At 36.8% G+C, this 26,352-nt stretch overlaps 1 long non-coding RNA gene across 1 annotated transcript in view; it reads left to right on the top strand.

Moving 5' to 3' along the window:
• LOC110356041 (uncharacterized) overlaps positions 1 to 26,352 on the top strand; it is a 90,400-nt gene that overhangs the window by 53,024 nt on the left and 11,024 nt on the right. The window contains exon 2 of the long non-coding RNA XR_002409088.2: positions 15,896 to 16,008. This is a non-coding gene — a long non-coding RNA (uncharacterized LOC110356041). The remainder of the gene's footprint in view (positions 1 to 15,895; positions 16,009 to 26,352) is intronic.

The raw sequence follows: 26,352 nt of genomic DNA, 5'->3' as shown, positions 1-26,352 counted from the left end.
TGTGTGTATATGTATGTATTTACTCCCCAGTTTTTGCTTGCACCTTGTGGTGGTGCATACAGATATTTCCAGCCTACAAACAGCAAAACATTTATAGTTGTTTTCTAACCATGTTGAGTTTGTTCATCTGCTGTTATTACCACCTGAGTGACACAATGTCTATCAGACTTCATAACCCTTTGCCATTTGCACTAAGCTACTGCTCTCCCCTGCCTAGTGGCTTGCCAAGTGCTTTGTCACGCTGCTGCATCAGGGTGAAGGAACATGTGGGGCAGCTGCATCTTACCCGGTATCTACATATGAAGATAACAGATCCTTATATATAATACTTGATTATTAAAATTGTAGCTTCTCTAATCTAAGCAGTAAATGGATGAATTTTCAATGTGTGCATGTTTTGAACTGATTTTTGGCTTGCATGCAGTATATTCCTACATAGAAGAGCTTGTCGTTGTGGTTCTGTATGTAGCATATAGCCATGTAGGCTCCTATATCTGGGCAGAACATTTTTTACATATGAATGAAAGATTATACAATAAATTGTTACAGAAAGAAGTCAATTTGTATTACACTTAATTGACTTTTTAAATCCAGAATTCTTTTGGTCAAATTTCTAAGTTTCCAATCAAAACGCTGCTGCTTAGTACTTCAGTTTTGTATATATGGTGGTTTCATTGGGAAAACCAAGGAGGGGACTGTAAAGATTTTCACATTCTTTTCATTTCTTTAGTTTACTTTCTGTTTTTGATTCTCAAGGAGACAGAGAAGGGAAAGTTTGATTGAATAAGGCATTTAGAAAACCTCTAAAACACCATCCAAAAACTTGTGTGCATTCCTCAGGCACTGTTCTTTGCAAAGTGGAAACAATTTCCTGGAAAACCTGTTTTTTTTAAGCAACTTCCCTAATTTTTATGTGGTGTTTTGTATGGTTTTAGAAGACACATAATGATCCAAATAGATTTCTCTAAATTTATTTAGGTTTTTGTAAAGTTCTTGAATAAGTTACATTATTATTCTTACGTATATTGTTGGTCTGGAACAATGATAGATAAAATGTTCAATACTGGCTCTGATAATCAGTGTAGCATGACATATCATACAGTCAAACTTCCCCTTGCTATTTTTGTCAATATCTACAGTGTTAACTCTCCAATACTTTGCAGTTAAAGATAACTTTTGCTTTTGTTGTGTCAGTACTTTCATGTGGCCTGTCTCGGGCAGGAGGATTAAAACCAGTTATACTTCATCCATGAACCAGGTGCTTAAACCTACTTACAGTGAAGAAGGGTTCAAGAAAGCAGTTAAAGTTCAGATTCTCTGCTTTGATCAGCAATGATTTAAAGCCAAACTTGTAGTGTCTGAGATACTTCAAGTGATTTTTCTCTTATTGTGGGTCTGAAGGAAATAGTTAGGTTGCTTAAGCTGTAGGTTTCTTCAGAATTCTCATTTGCTTTTGTCAAAAGAACTCTATGACAGATTTCAAGTAGTCATTGGGATGCTTTTTGCCAACTGAGTTGCACTTTCTGCTGGTGTTTACTGGGATAACAGAATACAAGCAAAAGTGACCTTGGGACCCAAACTGAAGTATATGTGGCTGTACACTATATATACATGCTATAACTGAATGCAGACTGGTCCTTTTAGGATTCACAAATATTTTTCTGTACATGTGGGTTTTTGTTGCTCTCCGAGTCTCTAAATGGTAATGGCTGGTGACCACAGGTGCTTGCTGCCTGTCGCACAGCTCTGGGTTGAGATGGGTGTCTCTGCTGCAGGGCTCCACAAAGCCCAGCTCTTGGCTTTCTGTTCCATCCTTGGTGTTTCCCCTTGCTGACTATTGTGGAAAGGCTTTTTGGGGAAAAGCTTTAGGGTGATATGAAGTGTTTCTGATCTCAGGACTTAAGATATACTAATTTAAGATGTTATTGCAGGAGCATCTTCATTAAAGAAGTAGTTTTAGTGAAGAAATAGCTTTGAATGCATGTAAGGAACAATATAAAAAGTTTTTATGGTGGAGCTCAACATTTAGGGTGCAGACCAGGACTATAATTGTGGTACGATATGATGTTAAAGGGAATGCATTAGGCTTACAACTCCGTTTAGGCTAATGAAGATAAATATTGTCAGTGAGAGTATCTGATGATTCCTTTTACAGAAAAGTACCAAGTAAATTTAAATGTGATCTAAAAGTCATATCAAATGGAGGCAAATGTAGTAAAATAAAAAATGTGGCTCGGAGAAGAAATCAGTCATGTTCAGCATTTACAGGTACACAGCAGAAAATATTTCCAGAGAATTTACCATCCTACTGTGGAGGAAAATGAAAGGTACAGGTGTTATCCACTGTAAAGTTTTGTTAAGGGCAGATATACACAGTTCCCGTGCAGACCATCACTGTTAATATAAAAGTCTATTCAGATAAGTAGCTGTTAATATGTTTGCTTCTATGCAGTTGAGATGGAGACTGTCTCTGACATGGTCATACACAAATCCTCAAACATACTAATTATCATAGATGTTAGTGACATGTCCTTTTTCTTCACCTATGATTAACCTCAGAAAAACCTATTTGTTTAGCTAGTAACGTCCAGTTACAGTTTTCCCCTTGTGCAATCTCCATTTTTATACATTTCCAGTTCCTGCACTTAGCATCCTAGCTATTTTAGCCATGTCCTCTTGCGCGTGTCATTGAATACCTATTTTCCGTCTCAGTGTAGCTTTCAATAACATATTACTCTGAGTCAGCTGTACATTTTTCTTCTTTTAACCCTCTTTTTATTATTATTATTTTTAAAAAATATTTTTTTCATTTGCTATTCAATCCCTGTCTATATTGTTATTCTTTACCACAGAGCAGTGGGGCTTCTTCCTTTGATTTCATTAATGTGCCTCTTCCTTCAGGCTTTTCCTTTATATTCTTTTTGTTGCCAGATTATCTGTTTTCTGTGATTTCTGTTCCAAGGCTGAATGCTTCAACCAGCCAATGGGATGGTTTGGTCAGGAGTTAATGTGCATTGCAAGTAAAGGTAAAATATGATCTGCCAACCATATGGCAAACCTTGGTGCAGTTCTGAACACATGCGTTCTCCTACTGTGAAGACTATTAGTTAGTTTAATAATAAAGATGTTTACATTAATTCATTCCAAACTACAGGATGGGAATACTGAAATGATTGAAGAAAATTAAACCAAAGTAAATTGGTATCTGTATCTCACTAACTTCTCTCTATTGCCTTTCTAGATTTTTGTACATTAAATTTCTTAAGTAGGGATAAAAATTGGAAATAATAGTCCAAGTAAGCTGTTTTCCAATAAATAGTAGGAATGTCTTCTCTGATTAAAGAACAGTAATTGGCTGTTGTATTCAAATGCAGTTACTTCATTTCTTAATTCACTTTACTGAGCTGTCAATAAATTTCAGTCCATTAGATGTGGAATTTAATTAGCTAGGATCATGATTTACGTGATTTCTGACTTCCTTGTTATTTACAATTTCTAGTAAATGTTGCCTTTGGCGAAACAAACATACTTAATTTATAGCCAGTGGTGAGCAATTATTTTTCATTTTGGCGACACTAAATGTCACTAAAATGATGTCTGTTTTAAGGTTACAAATGGACTGTTCTCTTGCCGGAGCCTGCAAATGTGTTACAATAATATGGAATCTGGAATCCTTAAGTATCAAGGACACGCTGTAAAGCCAAAGTGATTTATCATCTTAAGGAGCTGAAGGTGTTGTCTTGCCAAGCATGATGTCTGTGTTGGGCTTGAAGCTGGGAATGGGAACCCATTGCCTTTCCTGGGTTCTGTAAGACCGTGCCTCCTGAGCGCCTTTGAGGTGCCTTGGCTGATGGATGGTTATCCTGCTCTCATGTTTAAGGGACTGTAGTCTTTTCTTTGAGACAAAATGGATGAAACTTTTTATATTTGCAAGGACTTGGCTGGAGGAAAATAAGGATCTGAGGGGAAAAATGTATAAAGGCAGTTATCAAGTTTTACACAAGGGAAAGGCAAGGGAGTGCATGTTTGTTCTCAGTTACTCAAACATTGTCACTTACTTAACCACTCTCCCTGGCCAGTTCTTTTCATCCCACAGTATCTCTGCTCAGGATCTGTTTCTAGTTCCTCTCTGGTTTATTTCCAGGCTGTGTGCTGGCTGCAGAATGACTCTGCCTGCTCTTTTCCTGCTGTGAGAAATGCTGTTCTGTGAGGCGTTGGCAGCAGCTGGTCCCCAGCCAGCAGCTCTAGCATGGAATGGTGCCCTGCAGCGGTTTCATTGGCCATGTAGACCCAACACAGGTTTCTGCCAGGTCTAGTATCTCTGTGCTCTTGTCCCTTGCATGAGATAGGTGCATCGATACTCAGCTAGAGGGAGGCTGACCTTTCAGTGAGATGAGCACAAAGTAGACTTGTGCAAGCCTGGTGATGCTGAAGGGGAAGCAAGTGTAGCTATGGAGGTTTGACATTATGTCCATCTTTACAGGTTTGACATCCTTCTGTAGTTTGCCAAACTGTCACATGTACCAGTACAGCACTCCCTGCAAGAACTGGATGGCTTTAATCTTGGGTGGTGTTTTGGGGAAGAACATCTGTTGGTTAAGACAGTTGTGAAAATGGGATTTTATAGGTTCACTTACTTAAAGGTGAATGATCTGTGGCTTTGTCCTAGCCTTTAATAAAAAAAAGGTGTTACTCCAAATGGCTTCAGATCTACTAGCAGTGCAGGTAAAACTATATGCTAAATTTCATGCATGGTGAACACTTAAATAAAATAAAATTAGAATAATTTTATTTATTGTTATGAAAATAGTTTTTTTCATAAGTTGGGTAAAACTTGCAGTGTTTTTATTCCTGGAGACACCCAATGGAACAATGGAGCTTTTCCTACTATCTGTGAAGTATGTTGAAATACCGATAGACTAATGTTCAAGGAATGTAGTTAGCCAAATCAGGGCAGGAGTTTGAGAGACAGTCTTCAACTGGCATGTGTGAAGAATCCTCCCTGTTTGTGCTTAGCAGTTTTGAGTCCAGAGCTGTATATGCACGGGTTTTTTTGCTGTTGTTGTCATCTTTCTTTCTTCCCTTTTAAAGAAGATAAAGCGAGTCACTTCACAAAACAAAGTAGAACAGACTACAGTATTCATCTGAAAAGTGTTGTGTATGTATGCAAACAAAAGTGTCTTCTATTTGTTATATATGTAACTGAGAACTTCTATGTAAATGTTAAAAAGACATTTAGGTAAACAGATAAATATTAAATTATTGTAATAGTGTTCATATATTGAATAGAAACATATAAAGTTATAGTAGGATGTTAGTACAGATAGACTTCTAGGAAAAAATTTAGAAAAAAATTATAGATATAAAATTTCTGGCAAGACAGCTAATTATTACCTTGTAAGAGGTAACAGTTTTGCACAATTTTTATTATTCATCATGTACTGCAGAGAAATACAAAACCCAAGACATTAATTAAAATTATACTGTCTTAAGTATATGCCCATTCATTTAGAAATATGAGAAAAAAATTCCTAGTTCCATCACAATATGCTACATGAATGCTTATGAATTTATCTTAAATAAGGTAGCAGACTTAGGTATCCCTGTGTCTTCATTTTACAGGACTGTGAAAGAAATTTGAGCTACTGTATTGCTAGATTTATTTGTTATGGTCACTGAAGGAGCAGGTCTCCTCTCTTGGAAGGAAGGATTTTTATAATAGCCAAAAGGATACTTGACTAGCTGTTTACAATATTGATATATTTCATGAATAAATGCTGATGGAGTGATGTTTGTTGGCATGTTGGCAATAAATTAGGAAGTACTTTAGTTAGATATATGCACATAGATCAATTGGGAATTATTATAGGCAGGCTATTGGCAAATCCTATGAATTCCCTGGACCTGCTTAAGAAAAGGCATGAAATAGTTATTTTGTTGGATGCAGAGCAGGTCTTTAATTTGGATAGAATGTGAATATATGTACAGTGTTTTAGGCAAGCACAAGCTTTAAAAATACATTTGACAAGAACTAATAAAAAGTACAAATATGGAACTTAGGAGAATTTTTCTTTTCCTTAAAATATGTGCAATTTTATTGCTGAAAGGTATGTCTAGGAAAAGTGAGCAATGGAAGACCTAAAAAGAGAGTTGAGAAAAAAGCTGAAACAATACGGATGGAAATTCACATACTTATTAATACAAAACTTCTTACAAACTACAGTGCTGGTGTTGTCTGTGTCTGGTAAGATGTGAATACATACAGTCACTTATTATGGATTGAACGTGTTTGAAGACTTAGAAGAAGCCTGTTAGAAATGAATCATAATAGTGATTCTTGAGCTGAATGACAATAACCCATTAGATTTGTGGTTTTTTATATTGGAATGTTTTACAAGTGCTCTTCTCTGTGTCGTTTCACTGCTCAAATTTGTAAAGTAACATCATTACTCTATTCAGTAGTAATGGATTCTCTTTATGCATTTAGTGAAGATGAAAGTTCCCCACTTCTTAGCCATGTTTCTTGTTTATAATTTTGAGATTTTCCTCAGATTTTTCTATTTTGCTACATTTTTAGGAACTGAGATTTTTTTTTTTTTGTTCTTTGTTAAGTATTGCTTTATGTTGTTATTACTCACAGTTTCTACCACCACATTCTGACGTGTTCCACATATGTTTGGTTTTGTTGAATTTCTGATGGTCAGATACTGTTTAAAAAGAGAGGCACAACCCTCACTCCTGCTGCCATCAGAGATGTACCTGCTGGTTTGGTAAGGTAATAATTTTAAGACATGTTGTATTCTGGAATAGCTTTGTTGCGTCATGGTTGATAAAGGCTGGAGAATGAGCTACATCTTCAATACTGAATTGTCGAAGTGCTTTTACAGCACTGACTCAGATGTGATATTTTTGTGAGAAAATCAGGTGAATGTCATAGACACTCTAAAGGTAAAGTTATTAGATGGACTGATTGTGTGCAGGAGTGGAGTTTCGGACGGGATTGGCTTCCATTTCCTACTCCAGTAGACCATAACTCATCTAATCAGCTTGCTTTGTAGTTTCCTTTTCACTTTAGGGGAGCAGATGGCTTCTTTCACTTTACTGTGTCATTGCAGTCGGAAGTGTTCGAACATCTGACCTTCTTATGCCTATAAGGCAGGGGTGTCAAGTTCATTTTTACCGGAGGCCACATCAACCTCGTGGTTGCCTTTGAAGGGCAGCATGTAATTTTAGGACAGTAAAATGTAGGAGTAGTTACATTTTCACAGTCCTAAAATTACATGTGGCCCCTTGAAGGCAACCGTGAGGCTGATGTAGCCTCCGTTAAAATGAGTTTGACACCCCTGTTCTAAGGGATATATCCGAGTTTCTGTGTATACTTTTACAGACAGCAGACAGGAATAAGCAGCATTACTTTGGTGAATCAGGTGTTCCCTGCCCACTTACTGCACTGCGAGCCTGCATACAAAAAATACAAACTCTCTTCAAAATTGGACAGTAAACCACAGAAAGTTGGCATCCTATTGAAGAAGGATCCTATAGAGAAATTAAAATGTAAAGTACCTCCTCTCAGGAATATTTTCAGATGTTTTTTAGTGGAGGATGGATGAGCTGAGGCAGATGTCAAGAGAAGTGTGTTTTACACCTCAAAAGCTGTCACAGCAGAAGTGCTAGCCTGTGGTTCAGTGATGGAACATGGAGATAGCAGATGGTGTCAGAACAGAGATATCTGTCAGAACAGGGCTGGAGAAGGAGAAAGCTGCAAAGAAGTAACAGTTTTGACTGTAGGTTTTAGAAGTGAACCAGGGAAAGTCAAAATCAATATGCCACATTGTAGACAGTCAGGAAAAAAGGCGCAGCGAGTTTAACATCATCCTAACGGATCAGTCAGCAAACACCCAGGTTAGTGTTCTGTTTGTAAGCTGAAGAAAAGGGCTGGTTGAAAATGGGTATAAAAAGGATTTCAGTAGATTTGTCCCTGTACTCGTGAGTATAGGTGCTACTGCCACAAGGATGCTGAAAGCTTAAATGAGGATAGAAATGGAATGTTTTTTTGTTTGGTGCCCAGCTCACTCCTTTCTTCTGAAGATGTGGTCCTCCTCCCTGCCCCTGTGAGTCTTTGCATTGCTTTGTGCTTCTGAAAGGGCCTCTGGAATATACAGAGACAAAGATGAGAGATATTCCTAACCTGAACCAGAAATAAGACTTCCCTACTGCTCCCCCCACCTCCCATCCTGCCCCAAGGTAAAGAGTAGAACGCTTTTGGCATTTTTTTTCCTACAATGGCAAATTTGTTGCAATAATTTCCACACCTGAGGATGAGCTACCAAGACTGTGGTTGGACTTGGTGAATCATTAGCATTCTCAAACGTTCTTTAAAATGTATTATAATAGCTGTGACTGTTGTTATAACTATAATGTAATGGTTGTACTTGTTATTATAATATTGTTAATCCTTGAAGCGGTCAGGCAGTTGGACAGTTGGACTAGATGATTGCTATAGGTCTCTTCCAACTGAACTACTCTATTTGAATTGTTTTATTAGTATCAGAAGGTGCTAGGCAATACATCCCATGTTAGAGATACTAAAAGTGTGTGCATTGCTGTGTTTTACCTCTTAGATGCCATCCAATGCTGACAGGTCTTCTAGCTGCCTTTCGAGATTTTCTGAAAAGCAGCTAAGACATTTGCATATTGTCTGTATGAATGAAACATACAAATGTGTAGCAAAAGCCCAAAATATTAATTATGACTGCGGTCAGTACAAGGTGTAAAGCTTAAAAAAATGTCACTACCCGAGATGCCATTCTCAGAGGAGTGTCCCCAGAAAGGCAAGAGTGTTGTTTTCCACTTATGTTCTCTGTTTGTTCCCATGGGAATATCTAGTCTTGACCTTGTGGAAAACTTGCTGTGTCATTTATCCCATGATATTAATAATTTATACCTCCCTTCTGCATTTATATCAATCTTTTATCCTTCAGTAGACCTTTCAGAGGAAACTTTGTGTCTAAAAAAGATAATGAAAACAACAATAATGCATTATTTTTTTTAACCTTTAAGCGTAACATGGTGTAAAGGTCGATGTATTTGTCAATGTAATACTTGAATATAAAGGCAGTAATTTAGTTTCCTGATTGATACAGGTTATAGTTCTTTATTATGCTAATAAGACTTGATAATAAACATCTATTATAAATGCCATAAAATTAAAAATAGATTGTACCAAAAATATGACTAGGTTACTTTAAAATATTCTTTTTCTTTTTTGTCTGTTTTGATTATGTATAAGCAGGTAAAATTATTGTAAATCTTCCTTAATTGTTGTGTATATTTCTTTAAGAAACGTTTAACAAAGTGCTATTTAATTCATTTATGAAAAATAATTGGTAGTTAAAGTATTCTAAAAAAGGTATTTGTACTTTCATTGCAGTAGCAGTCTTTTCTAATTCTGTGATCTTGAAGTACTGGATGGCACTATTAATATTTCAAGTGGATGCAGGAGCAATTTTTACTTTGGAGTAGTAGATAACATTATGGTAAAATCTTTGAGGTTTAATTTCCTCTTATGTTAAGCGTGACTGGCACCCTTACAAGCAGCAAGCCTGGCACTGCAGAACCCTGGAGCCGAGGTACACACCAGAACATGAAGTGACAGGGATGTGCACCATCTAAAAAACCGCTGAGTGGATGGAATCTCAATTAGTTGTTCTGATTAAATAGTAAATTAATAGGTAGGGGACTTCACATATCTACAGGGGTTTGCAATATATAACCGAAAAAAAGGAAATAAATGGCCTTTTATATATGGAGTAGCTTTATGTCAGCAAATGCTTTAACTGTAGTTTGAAAAAAGTATTCAGACCAAGAAAACAAACTCCCTTGCCAGTCAAATCTCCCAGCCAAAGCTCCTGCTCATATAATAATAATTCTTGTTTACTTACTTTTCATTAGGAATCACAAATAACTTGACATGGAGGAGGTCAGTATCCTGCATCACCTGGGCCTCAGGCCAATGCTGAGACCTCTGGGGTGCTGTGGCTGATGGAAAGGTTCTCCCTTGGGACTGATACCTCTGCTGCTGCTCTGCACATCTTGCCATAAGGTGCACAGCAAATCTGTGTTGGCAAAATTCCTGTGAAAGTCGTACCTCAGACATGAAAGAGAGGCTAGCTGCAGTTTTGCCAACTATTTCATTTTATCTTAGATTTTTATGAGTTTTCTTCTTGCTTTTTCTGAAAGCTTCAGCTAGTGTGTGTATATATGTGTGGGTGGTTTTTTTTTTTTTTTTTTAAATAAAAGAATATATTTTCCTTTAGGAAGGGATAGGTTTTCATGTTTATGAAGAAGGTTTGGTGACATAAACAGTTGGAAAACCCACTTTCAGGAGACAAGAGTTGCTTTGTTAATATTATGACTTGGAAGTCTGACGTGGTTTTTAAGCATTTTTTGCTGGAAATATTTTCTGTGACTTAAGGAAAAGAGAACAAGGAAGCAGGAGAAGGTGGTTGAGCAGAGCTTTTTTACATCTGATTCTTCATTGCTGTCTTTCATGGCAGCCACAATATACCTCTGATTTATTCCTAGCAGCTGTGAGTAAAGGAGCTTTAGCCAGCTCACTGCAGCCACCTCTCCCTACTGCTTTTGAGTGTGGTTGGAAGTAGTGACGAATCAGAGCTATAAAGTTCCATTTCAAAGAACTCTTAGCTGATGTTGTGGTTTAACCCCAGCTGTCAACCAAGAGCCATACAGCCTCTCACTCGCTTTCCCCCGGTGGGATGGGGGAGAAAAACTGAAGGGTAAATGTGAGAAAGCTCATGGGTCAAAGTCAAGAACTTTTAGTAGGTAAAGTAAAAGCCACATACACCAGCAAAGCAAAACAAGGGATTCATTCACCCCTTCGCATGGGCAGGCAGGTGTTCAGCCATTTCCAGGAAAACTGGGCTCTATCACAGGTAACAGTCACTTGGGACGACAAACACCATCGCTCCGAATGTTGCCCCACATCCTCCCTCTGCCTCCAGCTTTACATACTGAGCACTGTGTCATATGGTATAGAATATCCCTTCAGTCCTTAAGTTTTTTTACAAATATTGGCAACATCTTTCAGTATTATGCTGCAGGCACACTACAACTTGGACTGACACTCGAGACCTTCTACTGGATCTTAAGAATTGAGAACTAAATTTAAAAGTAAGTCACATACACACAAGCTCACACACTCTCAAACTTGTACAAACCCTAACCAGCCCCTCATAGCTGGAAATACCTTGTCACCTCTACTTGGAACTATTTTTTTTTTCCTTGGGGGAAATAAAATCATTGTGGTCTGAATGAGAGATCTGCAAGGCATGCTGACAAACCCTTTGAGGCTGCTCTTGAAACGGATACTGTTTAACTGTTTGGGGATGGTGGTTTTGTTCACTCCTCTTTTTAATTAACATTCCAGTAGATACTACCGATTTTTTTCTTTTTCATGGTAGGCTGGATTTGTTTGCTGCTGGTCCCTCTGCTTTGTCGCATTGTTTCAGTGTCTTGTAGCCAAACATGACTTGTGTAATCATACAGCCATGTTGTCTATGTTCTCTTAAGTGTTTGCTGCATCATGATATCTTAACCAGATGCAGATGAAACTGAAATATATGTCTTACAGCTAAATTAATGACTGGTACTGTAATTGAAATGCAAGGCTAAGAAAGTTCTGCTCTTGGCTCTGTCACAAGCCTCTAACAATGGAACTGAGTAAGTCAGTTGTGTTCTTTGAGCTTTATTTATCTCCAAATAGAAATGAGAAAAGGAACTGGCTGTCTTCTTATCATTATGCCAAAGCTTTGTTTCCTGATGCTTACTGACCACGAAGGACCATTATATTTACCATGGAGAGAAAAAAACCCAACAAAATCTATAAAACAGAATTTATATCATTTGCTGGTGAAGAGAAGTAGGATTTGCTACCAGATGTGTTACCTACGGTATCACATAGAATCCTGCACTGATAACGGTGGCATTAGTACGTTTTGGAGGACATAATTTGGTAACACTTTGTCTTCAACAACCCTGGGCAATTCATGTATTTGTATCAGGTGAGTGACTTCAGACATGACTTTGAAAGAGTTTCAAGATCTGTTCTTCAACCTGTGTTTTTCCTGATAGAGGAAAGCATGCAGTAGGATGAAGTAGAAGTTTCTTCTGATAAAAACTTCTTCTTTAGCATTAATTTACTCTGAGTGAGATGGGGAAAAGATGGGACAGGACAATGTGACGTGTCTTTTTATAATCGTTCTAAAAATTCTTCCAAACAAGGTTTCTACTGTTATGCTGAAGAGAGAAAAGGGTCATAAAAGTATCTGTTTTGCCTCTAGGTGTGTGGCTTTATTTGGTGCTTGCCTAACTTTAATGTAACCATGGTGGGGAGGTCAAGGAGAGGTAAAGATTTAAAAACAAAACAAAAACAATGAAAACCCGCGATTAACCAACCAACCAAAAACCCCCTAAAACCCAAACTGCTCTCCTCACACAAACCAGCCCCCATAACCCCAGCAACAAATACCAAACAAAACAAAAAGCAACAATGAAGGCAGCAAGACCCATCCTCCATTTTTCTAGACTGCCTAACAATAACCTCTCCTGATCATATTTGATAGAAATTTTGCTTAGTAGTGTATACTAATGTAGGGGTCGGTGTGTGTTGTGGCTGTTTGCTGTGTGTGGTGGTGTGTAGTTGTTTTTGTTTGTGTTGTTTTTGGTGGTGTGGTGTTTTATTTTGTTTTGGTGTGTTTGCATATTGTTCAGAGACATTCTAATAGTTTATGAGCATATTTTGGTTCCAAACGCCTTTGCTGAGAACCAGTTGCCTAGACTACATTTATTGGATATTTTCAGTCTTTGTGTTTGGCACCAGTCTTTTTCTGATATACCAAACAGGAGGAAAAACTTCGAGGTAGGCCCTTTTGCAATGAAAATCCTAAAAAGAATAGAGTAGTTCCCTTGCTTCTTTCCACTTTTTCCTTACGTTTCCAATAAATGGTCTAAATCAGAGTAATTTAAATTGCTGGCTGATGTAAATACGTATTGTTCAAATTAGTATTGCTCTGTATTGGACAATAGTTTGAGTGCCCCTTTTGATGGAAAGAGGAGAGAGTAGGAATGGAGTGTGTTATGTATCTAGTACAATGCAGAAGTGTTACTGTCAAACACAGTGGACTATTTGAGCACATTCTTGCATGGAATTGTTTTTAATTGCACTTAGAGTTCAAAAAGTGCATTTCATTTTTGGTATATAGAAAGCTGCTCAGGTTTCCTTGCATGTCTGCATTCTTCTGTGGGAAAGGATAGTAAATACTCTTTGGCTTACATAAGCCAGGTCAGACTGCGGTTGGTCATAAAACAGGTTTGTAAAACTGGACTACTTGAACATCTGGTTAGGGGAATGGAAGAGTTTCTGACGCTTTTTCAGTTACATTTATACTATTCCTTTCATTCCTGAGTTGTTATTTAGAAAGTTAAAAATGCAGGTCTCCATTCTGTGGTCAGACTGATTAAAATGCAATGTTACTGTTTGACTACTGCCACTACTGGCCTTATCAATTTTTAAGATGTTAAACAGAAGGGCACGGATAATACCAACTTACAGCTTGGTTTGTACATCATAGAATATTCACAAATAACGTTCCCCCTATTTGCTAAGTCCTGATCCAGCTTTTCTCCCCATTGCATTGCTATTACCATTTCAAAGGAGAAAAGAACAGAGAGAATTTACAATATGCATTTCTCTTTTGCTTTCTCTGTAATAAAATGCAAACAACTTTATTTTCCACAAGGCTATTGCTGGTTTGCTTTTAATCAAATAAATATCATACCCATTAATTATTGTTTGATTTAATTATTAATTGAATTATTGAGAAATAGTTCTTGATTCACAGAGGTTTCTCTTGAGCCGTCCAACACAGTTATAAATAAAGAAGGCTGTGAGAAAGTAGTACTGCAAAAGTTCTTGGTTAATGTTAATATGAAAGGACTCACCATGGGTTATTTGCATTAAGTAATGGTGACCTGAGATCAAAGTCAGAGCCCACTGGAACTTGAGATTCCAAGGTAGCTGGATTCCGAGATGTCTACTGAAATCTTCCAGAAATTAAATATAAGCTACTGTAATGGGCTATCAAAACTGTCAAGCTGGCTCAGCAGAATGAGTGATGTATTTAAGTCTGATCATTTTCAAAAGCTCCGTGAAACTAGAAGCATTCCATCCAAATGGCCACAAGCGACTTCTGTATCCGATTATCAAAAACAAGCTTAACAAAAGCTGTCAAGTGTTGAATTGTGTTTTGGAATCGTGTTGCAAAGTGATAAAATTGTTGCGCTTAAAGAGAACTTTGTACACAGATTAATAAACATTTCTCCTTCTTATTGATTCCAAAGAAGTAATTAATATCAAAAGGAAGTAATTCCATTTTTAGCTCATGCATATATAAAAAGTTTAAATGTTACTTTTGTCGACAAGTCTTCAACAATGCTGTGAAGTGTGCAAATACAAAAGGTGAAGATTTAACATTAAGCAAAGCCTGACAGACTGTAAGTGCTTACAGATCTGCTCTTGTAGAAAATCACTGATTGTGTAAAATTAATTAGTATAATTCTGATCAGTGATTCTCTCTCAGTAATAGTTTAACTGGAATTAATAATCAGCTTCTCTTTGTATTTTTTAATTTATGCTTCTGACTTTACTGTGTGTGTTAAAAATAGAGCTGAAAAGAATTTTTAGGGAGCCTTGCTGCAAGCTCTTATCTCTTTAAAAATAAAATAAAGGCAAGACAAGCTTATGAGAAGAAATATAATTAAAGTCACAGATGAAATTAAAGAGGGTGGGAAAAACGAAGACAGCAAAGATTTCTCTCCCCTTTCGAATCTAAAGCACTAGAGGTAATGAAGCTGGGGAGTAGAGGGCAAAAAAACTCAAACCACTTTCTTTTTTAGTTGCTAGAAAACTACCTTGAAAGTGTTCAATTCAACTGAAATTTCCATTTCCTAGGCCTTTGTGAGCTTTGCTGAGACTAGGTCTCTCAGTCTCTGGTTTTAGAAAAGTATAGCTTAAACATGGAATTATGAAGTTAGGAAAATGTAGTGAGCATCCATTTTTGTTACAGGTACTCTGGTCCTGTGTTACCAGCACTTCTAGTCTATTAAAGAGTTTTGTGGTAACTGGCTGTTTTTCTTGTTACAGTCAATAGTCATAGAAGAAATTTTTTTCATCTTGAAGGAAAAAAATAAGATTTTTACCTTTTAAGAAGAAGGAAGATATAAGTTGAAAATGTAAATGAGTATGTCCTCTTAGAGACCAGCGTTGAACGGAAAAGTCTAAAATACATAGTTTAAAGATGTTCCCATGGAGTGTCAAAACTTTTAGGAAGAGATGACTTTTTCTTCTTTAGTGTTTAGATTGTTTCAGGAAAATTAATTTAAAAAACCCCAAACAGCTGCTTTTGAAGCACTCTGAAATAGATGGTGTTTGTTACTAAGAACAATTCAAGAAAGGTGTATTTTGTGTTTTGGTGGCACAGAAAGATGTATTCAACAAAAGATTTTTATAATATGTCTATAGAAGAAAATACTTAGTTTTAATATTTAATTTCCTATTGAAGTTGGATCTTGTGGAAGAAAGGACGAATGATTTCCTATATTAAAAAGTTAACCACAGCAGTTCAAAATTATTCATAGACTTTTAATTTTCTATATTGAATTTTGAGTGCTTCCTGGGACTAGCAGATGAAGGTGAGCATTATCTTCAAACACCTGTATTATTGTTTCCTCAGCTAAGACAGAAAATAGTGCACAGATGAGCACCTAATAACTTTCTATATTTATTTGCCATTAATTGAATTTTTTCTTTATGCTTTAGGTGTTAGGAATCCTTTAACGCTTAGACTTCAGAGAATTGCTTCTATACCAAGATCTAAATCTTTCATCCTTCTTCAGATGCTTCACTTAAATGACTCTAATCTAGTCTACCTGGTAAGTATTGTCCAGGATCCTCTGTGGTGAGAACACTATCAATGTTTTTAATGGGTACATTTTGTGAAGTAGGAGATGATGTTTAATGTCTTTTGTAAAGAGATGTAGTCAGAACAGAAGGTAAACTTTTATGTGAAGAAACACTTATTTTTTTCATTGATTCCTGGTATTAAAATAGTCAATGGTATTGGTTTATGTGGTAAATGGTATGAAATGTTGAGTCTTGTAAATGCTACCAAAATTACAGTGCAAAGTGTTCATATATACTTGGAAATGAGTTTTCTCAATTACATGACAGTGCCCTGAAGGAACATCATTAACCTGTCTTGCGATTTCTGGAGAATTCTGCTGATACTGGTAAGAGCTTGATACGGGCATTGAGTTTAAAATGTCCTTGAAGTGTTATGAATCAAATTCTGGCCAGTCTGCGTTTGGAGTAAATCACTTTATAAACATATGTCAGTGTTTTATGTTGCTGCAGCAGAGATCAGAGTAAGCAGTAAATATTTATTATAAATTCTAACAAAGCATTTGGCTGTGATGTTTGTGAACTACCTAGAGGGTCTGGTTGGAAAAAAAAAGGCTTTTATTCACATTATGCACACACTATTTCATGGTTTTATCAACTGCTTCAGCCCTTCTCAGACTTCTGGAGCAGAACCAGTGTCAGACCACATTTGCTGAAACTCATAAATGTCTAAAGAATGTCTAAACTACCAGTTTTGGTAGTTCAGAACTTGGCTTATCTAATTTTATTTGCTATACTGCACATCTCATATTTACTACTTGTAATAATTTTGCTTTCAGGAGCTTCTCTGCTTTTCCAATGCTTTTCAGTAGATAACAATTCATGGTTTTTAGTGCAACCTGTATCACATGGATAAATCATACCTTCAGACTTAGTTGGCTTTTCAGTCATGGATTAAGCCAGGCTAAAGGATGGTTAAACTTTTTAAAAATTTTTAGTTTTCCTTTGTCATTTAGATAAATTTTTGTTTTGCTTGTTAGAACAAACAGAACGAGAATATTTTATGCAACATACTTCCTAAGACATCTGTGGTTTATGTTATTAGTATAAATTGTGAGTTACATAGCTGAGAATTTTCCCTTGGAAAAATTGTCACCAGGAGAACTTGTTATGATTACAATTTTTTTCCACAGATCATATTGTTTTGGGTTTTTTTAAATTTGCTTTGTTGCAACAAAGAAATATAATCAGAAAACAAGTCAACCAAAAAAATAAAAAGATACTTCCAGCAGTTTGATGTTGCAACAGCCCTTATTTATTGAAATAGCAAAAATTAAATGAAAGAAAAAGAATGTGTTAAATTACCATTCTCTTCTGGGATGTCATGAACAAATATACTTGTAGGGTAAACAAAGCAGATAAAATTGGAAATTGAAACCTAAAATTAGATTTTCATAAGGATCTGTAGTGGAAAACTCTAAGGCTTTGTAATACCTATTTTGTTTGCTTTAAAATGAAATCAGATTTTAGAATTAAAACTATTTCCTGTGATCAATATCTGACAGTTCCTTCTTCTTCTTCTATGAATCAACCAAATTTTAAATTATCATAGCAACTAAGCTGGGTCTTGAGTCCTAAGCTGTAGTAATATTTTGTCTGCAAAGGTTCAAAATTACTTTGTTTTTTTAAAAAAGTTATGATAATAATTTGTCCTCTTATTCACTTAAACAGTAATACTTTGTATTGGGAAAGAACATTTTCCTTGGAGGGAAGGACGTCTGTAAAAACTGATGAAGTTGCCTGTGTGCTGACTGGCTATTGGGTCTGAAACCACTAGACTGACGAATACCATTCATGTTGTCTCTCTCAAAGTGAATTGGCTGAGTGTCACAGTTCAGAGACGCATCTTCCCCACTAAGCACTGTGTCTGGGCAGGTGGGCAGAGCCAGGCCCTTGGGGAGCACAACAGGCACAGCAGGAGCCTGGCTGAGGTGTTCTAGGGTGCTGCTTCCGTGCTTCTCCAAGTAGATTTGTCGTATTTTTGCATGTAGATGCTTGAGGAACAGGTCTGTTCATTCTGCGGCACACCCAGTGAGGTGTTTCCCATTCTCAGTTCAGTGTAACAAAGAGCTGTGTGTTCTAGGAAATACTTGAGTGCATCCATTGGGCCAACTGATCATCAGCTTAGCAAAGGTCTAAATGAAACATTGCGTGCTGCAGTTACCCTGTCTTTTAGTACTTCATGCTGTGTCGCATCAGTAGACACTTGAGTTGTGGTACTGAAGAACATGAGAAAGTGGTCAATGATATATTATAGCTGCTTATTTTCAGTGCCTTGTTCCTTAATTAATTCCTTCTAGGTATAAGCTTGGCTGGTATTATGTCAGCCTGGGACTGAACTTTTTTTCACCTAATTTGATCAGTTAGTCAAAACATGTCTTACTACATTCTGAGTAATTGCCCTTGAACAAAAAAAGGTATCACATAAAGTTCAAATGTTTTGAACAATATGTAGAGCATCTCTAAAGAGCAGGTAGTTTTCTTAACTGTTCAGCTCCTATAGGTCTGCCACTTTTTAACCTAACTTCAAAGTCATGGTGTTTGAGATGGCACTTCCAATGAACCAGGTTTGCTTATGTGATCATAAATAGTAGGTGTAAGTCAGACATGCAGTTGTCATTTCCATATCTAAAAAAAGAATTCACAGTAAAACAAGAAGATGGGTGCTCTGAGTGATTATTCTGACTTATTGTACTCCATATGCTCAGTACGTTTAATTAAAATAAAATCTTTCCCTGGGCATTTGGATAAATCCTGGCAAATGAATTTTGTTGTTTTCTTATATTTCACTATCCGTCCTCATCTTCTTCTCTTGAAATCTGAGTAGAAACTCATTAGAACAGAGGGCTTTTTATAAAAAAAAAAAATGAAAAATTGTAACTGTACAGCATAAAGCTCAGCGGAGAATCCTTTTACTTGTTCTGGAACATTTTGATGTGCCACAGGACATGCAGAGCTGAAAACAGCAGAAATAAAGCATCTCCTTTAAAGAGACTTGCCATGTTGAAGAATTTGGGGGAAAAAACACACCAAAACTCTTTGGTAGTAGCACTGAGAGGGGAATACTCACGAACTTCTGCAAACGTTATTCTGCAAATGCCATTCTAAACAGACCTAGCTCTATGAACAGTAACGTGACATTTATAACTGTACTAAATAATGCAACAAAAGAATTTTGAAGGTTCATGTGAACCTTTCTACATGCAGACTTTGCAGTTTCTTAAATTATTTACCATGTTTAGAAACCACCTCAGTGACTCATATTTTTGAAACACAAAGCAAATATTAACTGTTGAGTTATATGAGAATTTTGAGTTTACATCAGAAGGCAGATTATGTGAATTCTGTGTGACTTGTGGTTTTACAAATCAGTGAGGCAAACTACTTTTTCATTTCTACCAGTGCAAACCAAAGCACTTGATTTAATTTTTGTGAGCTAGGATATACCTGTTTAAACATTCTTTTACACTGAATTGGAGCATCACAGTGATATTTCAGTAACGGAAGAAAAATAGGTAGCCGATTCTCTACAGTCCTGTACTAGTGACTGCATATTTCATGCTGTCAGAATAAAATATCCAACTTATTGTGGACAGAGTATGTAAATTATAATGAAAGTGGTTATTATTGGCAGTTTAATTAATAGGTATATTATCAATAATGTTATCATTAATAAGTTTATTATATTGTGTTCTTACACTGGACGCCATTACTGACTTTCTTTAGTCTGACCAAAATTAATGGGATATTTATGACAAACCATCACATTACAGATAATTTGTCTAGTTTAATTTTTTTTTTAATATCTCTTTATTTTGCAAAACTGTGTGAGTGCCTGTATCTATTAATATATATCAGGGCATGGATGTAGGTTACAGGGATTTTTGTGATACACTAACGATTCAGCTACAGTTAATGATATTGTAAATATCCTATAAATTGCTAAGAGGTATTGGTCTATTTTTTTAAAGAACTGAGTACTGGGAAGAATGCAAAGCTCTTTCATTTAGGAGCAAGAATATGACTATTGTGCCATTAAGCTTGCATTAAACATTTATTGAAACAAGTCCTTTTCAAACTAGATTAGTTTTTGCTTCCTTGGGGAATAAAACTGTTTGACACATAGCTTGGAATAGCCCTTTGTAACCCCTTCTTGCATATAGGGAAAGAACCGGTTTATGAGCTCAAACTGACCAAATGTTGCTCACAGTCCACAGAGCACTAGGATGGACTGGTACACGCTTGACTTTCTACTTGGACTTTTATCAAGATGAACATCAGGGAAAAGTTGTATGCATTCTCAGGGTTTGCTTCTTTGTTGTGTCGTGTTTTGCCCTTTAATTGTGTAGTGGAATATATTAGAGCAAAATCCCAACAGTGTTCCTTTCTAGACTATACCACAGTTTGACTGCTCATAAGCATATATTTCAGGTACTGCAAAGGTTCTTCATAATTATTTGAAAGTCTGTCAGTATCCCTGGGGAAGACATAATTTGTAACAGAACAAACAGTAATATTTACTTCAGCCCCTTGTCTTCTTGATGGATAGTCTTTATAATGGAGGTATTAATGCATGTATGCTAAGGCTTAGTGTCAAGGATTAAAATTTAGTTGTGCAAACACTTCCTCATATTTCAGGGATTTGTAGGACAAGACTGTTTTGCTTACACAGATTTGTTCTTAAAGTAACTGTTCTGGAACTTTAACTTAAGTCATAACCATATTTTCAGCTGCTACAATAGTGTAACATGAAGTAATTTATTTAAATCTGAAATGGAGTGGTCAAGACTTCTGGAGCTGATCATTGAATTTGTGTCTGTTTAAACAAAACTATTGTACAACAAAGACAACAGAATATGTGACATATTTTGGTAGGCAATGTTTAAAATACCTCAAACTATCTGGTTTCCATGTGTAATGCTGGATCAAGAAAAACAAAAAAACAAAAACCACAACAAACCAACTAATGAATTGCATTTAAAAAAGAGAAGCATGTGAACATTCTCTTCTGCAGTAAGGAACAATGGCAAAATAATTCTGCTTATAATGGGTGAAAATTAAGAAAGGAAAAAAAAAACCCACCCTGATGTTTTTCCTTAACCAGTCTGTTATTTGAAAATAGGATGAACCTGAATTATCTTTAACTATTGAATATGAGATTTTTTTTTTTTAAAATGAAAAGTGGTTGAAACTGCTTATACTGGAACTGAAAGCTTTCAGTTCACTATAGAATTTGTAGGACAGCACAATGACCTCCTGAGATTTCCTGGTTTATTTTTTAGGGAATTAATTTTCTTAAGGATTAATTTGGATACTGCTGCAGGCTGTGTCAGATTCTCAGAGTATTTGCCTGATAGCTGTACTCAATCTAAATAGGCAACAAAAAAAACTTATAAAAAAGCAACATGACGATCAGCTTGTGAAATGTCAGTTTTAATTTCTTGATTGGCTCACCAATCTCTCCTCTCCCAAGAAAGGATAGGAAGGGAAAAGCAACAGTTATTTTTGACGTGCCCCTAGGTAATTACATTCTTCATTGTCAGACAAGAATGTGAATGCTTGACTGCACAATTCAGAAATTAAAAGCTGCTGCACTCATTTGGAAGGCATGTTTTCTTTTGGGGTTTGTGCCACCATTTAGAAAAATCTTTGTCTCCTTTTAGCTGCGATCATCTCTCGGGGAACCAAAGGAGATATTTTTTTAGCAGTATTGTTGAAAATGTAGCTGATCAAAAACATAGTAGCACATTTCTTCATTCAAAACTGAAAGGAACTTTCAGTGGGCTTTTGATTAAAATTTTAGTCATATAATAATAGGGAAGATAGAGCAGTACACATGGCAAAAGATCCTACTGGACTGGTTTGCCTGTTGGAGCGCACCGGGACCAAGTAACTCCAATGTTACCAGTGAGGTAGTTGTCAGACCTCGTCCCTCCTTTGTGGTACCTCCTGCCTGTGCCCTGGGCAGGGATGGACACTGGTTACCTTGGTCACCATCCTGTAGGAAGGTGGGACAAGAACTTCCTCGTAGAGGAAGAAGAGGAAGGACTCTAATCCCCATGCCCCAATTTCTGATTTCCTTCCCTCTACAGATTTGATCATCTCGAATTTGTACCTGCAAGACACTGTGTGGTATGTGGGGAGCAGCTCCCTGCTACTGGATTGTCCTCACGGTCTGTAGCCTCTCCCCTGCCAGACTACAGAGGACATAATTAACTGGCTCTTATGGGAGACAGAGGTGGCCCGTTGCTTTTAGTGGGGAGGTAAACAAGGATCAAATTTGTCAAATGTTGGACCCAAATTTAGAAACTTAAATCAGAGTTGCTTTGTTTTCTGGGCAGTGAACTTAGACTTTCTGCAGCAGGTGTACATTTTGTGGGTGTTTACCTGATTCGAAAATGGGGCTGCTATGACTAAAGTGCTAGGTACACATTTCAGCAGCCTATCTTTAGCTTTAAAATTTGAAAATTCTGGCTGAATCTGTCTATGCAGTATGTTTTCCTGTTCTTAATTTTCATATTTGCACAGCTCTGTTATTTAGACAGTTAACAAAAGACTCTTCTAGCTCAAACATGTGAGCCTGCTTCTCAGCTGGCTCATTTATTTCCCCTTAAGTATATTGATCAAATTCATATCAGATAATGTTTCTGAATAGTTTTCCCATTCTGAACTTTATAGGGTTAAATTTTGTGGTTATTTGTTGAAGTTTTTTATATGTTTCACTTAAGAAAATTTAATTTGATCTTCTTTGTAGCTCACTAACTTCCTAATCTCCAAAGCCGTATTATCATCAGCTTAAAATAAGCTATGCGCTGATTGATTGACTGACAGGGAGAAGTTTCTCTCATTTGGCTGGAAATGTGTCCTTTGCCAGAAATAAGCCTTTTTATTTATTTATTTATTTATTTATTTATTTATGTATTTATTTTTTGCCAGCTATTTATTTCCTGAACATTTTATTCTGCTTGAATGTTAAAGTATTTGTTTCTGTACCATTATGCAGGGAAATAGCTTAGTACTGCTTTCCCCATATTAAAATGCTGCATGTGCAGAACTGCTTGGAGTGAATGTTTATGAATATATGTTCAAAGCTGCATATTCAATATAAAATTTGAAGTCAAACCCAGATATGTGTAGAATAAAGCTTTCTGCCTTTTACTAGTTCATGGCGCTATCATTTATCTGCCTCACCACATAGCGAGCTTTGCAAATAAGATAATTTTGCAGCAGTCTACAGCCAAATCTTAACAGCTGGCTTTCTGTAGTGCTCAGATTCAGATCCGAGCTTCTAATGTAGCTCTTCTCAAATGCCCTTTATCACCAGGAGAAAGGGAGAGACAACTGCTTTGCATTTTTCAGATGTAATGTGTTTTGGGGTTTTACCAAGACCAAAGGCTCTTGATAACAGCTGAGAATATAACAGTGAGGAGGAGAAAGCTTAATATTAAATACAGTAGATAAAACTACAGATAACCTTTGGAAAGGAACACCTGAGTAACATGTAAAAGAATATGTTTAAAGAGATCACCCTTTATTTTTACTCTTGGTGAAATGAAACAGTTTATGATTTTTAAGCTTATGAGATATAAGATTGCTCAGCAGGGGTGAGAAATAGTTTCATCACCTACAGGTAGAAAATTGATTTTTACTCAGTGTAAGGTGATGTATAGTATTGCTTTAAATCTGTAATCGGAAGCAGAACACGTCCCCTCATGCTGTACAAAAATCAATTTACCAGAGAAGAAGGAAACTTAGATATATTCTAAACTGTGAAATGGAGCGGAAACAAAGCAGTTCTGGGGATAGCACTTGGTACTAACTGTAATAAGGTTTATTCTACAGCTGTAGAGGAAAGTAGACTTTTTTTCAGTTCTCTTCATTGTTGGTATGTAGCTCTCAGTCTTCATAGTGCAACTGGATTCATAAAGCAAAACAGTCACAATATGGTTTGCTTTGCTTTTTCCTTTTAAGTCTTTATCTGATGATTTTACTTTTTTTTTGCAAGAAAGGCTACTTCAGTGTCTGAATAGTGTGAAGTCAAGCTAAAACAGTGGGGCAAGGTTTCAGTTTACTTCAAGTGGTCTTTTTACTGAGATTTTGACCTCCATGATGAGTGTCCTGCTCAGTCACCTAAGCAGTGAAAAAGTATCAGCGGCATGACCTTTGCTGTTTGCTCCCAAATTGAAGTGTGTCATGGTGGCAGGCGGTGGGAGGTCAGCACCACAGCAGCCAAGGGAGCCGGCAAAAGGTCCAGCCTGGCTGCAATGCAGAGGTGCAATCGCATTTTGTGTAGACGTAGTTACTTCTTCCTGGCCAGTGCAGCAAAGTGTGCAATTGCGACAGAGTGACACTCAGCCACGTATTATATACCTTCTGGTTCAAATGGGTCATGTTGAAACAGAATTTGGTTCCTAGCCCAGATAATTAAACCTTGCTCAGGTATGGCAACAAGAGCTGTAGGCACATTTTTGCATTGTGGTTTAGACATATTTGTGTCATATGGATACCAATGCAAGCAGAGCAAGTTTGACCTTAACCCACTGCTGCAGGCCTGGCAAACCAGTATTGAGCCTTGTTTTGTTGCAGCTTCACTGCTATTAAATCCCAGTCTCTTGGGATTAAAGATCTTGTTTTACCTGCTGGACTGCTATGAAAATGTGCAATGTCTCAAAGTCATGTAGTGTTTTTGGGAGCCTGGAGAGATGTTACCCAAGGGAACAAGCAGGTGGCCCTGTTTTTTGGAGGCGATTAAATAATCGTTTTATGTGACTTGGAGGTCTTAGTCCTGTTCGGGTGGACACAAAATTTTTCTAGAGCATAGTCTTGTGTAGTAGCACAGAGTCACAGACAGACTCTATGTGAGAGTGACAGTTGTGCTACTGGCTGTTGAACACAAATTGTAGATGGGTTCTGATGTATTAAAAAAAATACAGCAAAAATTTTACAAAATATATAAAGAGGAAAATGTGCAGCAAAGAATAATGGAGCACAGGTGAAAGAGTAGCATTCTGAATAAGAAGTATAAAGGATGGGGCAAAGAAACTCGGAGTAGAAGGAAGAAACAATAGATCTGCACCTCTACAAGTTTGTGTTTTTATGCACTCTAGAATCTGCTTAACATGTATTGAAATTAGTTGGAAAGTTAAATGAAGAGATATAGGAACACTAGCCTACATCTCTCTGCACTTGGGTCACTTTAAACTGACCCAGTTTCCACCAGATTCCCAGACTTCACTGCTGACTACAAACACCAGATATTCTGCACACCAGAATTTCAGTGAACACTAATGAAACTAGAAATCTCTGTACTTGTGGATGCTGGCAATGTAAATGCTCCCTCCTATCACTCCAGGGGGAAAATGACTTTCCATCTAAAATAGGCAGTGACTGCCCTCTACCAAAATTAACAAGATAATTACATTTGTGTGTGCTTAAGACACTCTGTAAATGGATGAATAGCAAGAAAGACCAGTATAATGCCGGCATCACAGCCAGTGGTATATCAGTTGGTTATGCATTTCTGTTTATTGAATGACTGGACACTACTTAATTATAATGGGATTTTAACCCCATAACAAGTTCACATTATAAGCATTATTCTCACATTAGACAGTGGAATCTGGGGCAAGTTCAGGCTAGGTAACTTGTGTGAGAATATACTTGATTCCTTAAATGTATGGGTTTTCCTTTTAAAGAAACCCATCAGATCAATCCTAATCATATCATAAGATGTGGTATCACTGCACATCACACAAATTAACTTCATGGAAGCTTTCTTGGAAAAATTTGGTTGGTTTTCTGTGTGTGTGTCTGTACAGATACCCTTCCAAGTTGAGGTCTGTCCGTGTTCAATGTGAGCTGCAGAGTGTACCTTTTTGACAGCTTAGTCAGGTAGATAGCTACATCTCTGAAGTCAAAGAGGAATTATCTTGAGAGAGATTGAAAAACGTTATATGTAATCTTTTCAACAAGAAGTCATTAAGCATCGCCTTTGGGGAGATGCTGAGAAAATTTCAGAGTAACGGAAGTTTATTTACTTTTGATAGTGTAAATCCAACAGCAGCAAAACCTGGCCATTTTGGTGAGGAAACTAACTCCACAGCTACGTGAGCTACCAAAGCAATACCATTTAAAATGATTGTATGATGAACAAAGAATATCTGGCTACACCATTGAGGTGCTTCTTCTAGCAAATTAAAACCTTTCTATGGAATTTAAGCTTACCTTTTAACCTTGTCTAAACCTAGTGATATACCAGTCTGATATACCTAATTCATGGCACTGGGATTACAGAATGTCCTGTCTTCTTAATCAGT

This window comes from Columba livia, chromosome 4 (assembly GCF_036013475.1).
Source record: "Columba livia isolate bColLiv1 breed racing homer chromosome 4, bColLiv1.pat.W.v2, whole genome shotgun sequence".
Lineage (NCBI taxonomy): Eukaryota > Metazoa > Chordata > Aves > Columbiformes > Columbidae > Columba > Columba livia.
This window is presented reverse-complemented; position numbering and strand designations above follow the sequence as displayed.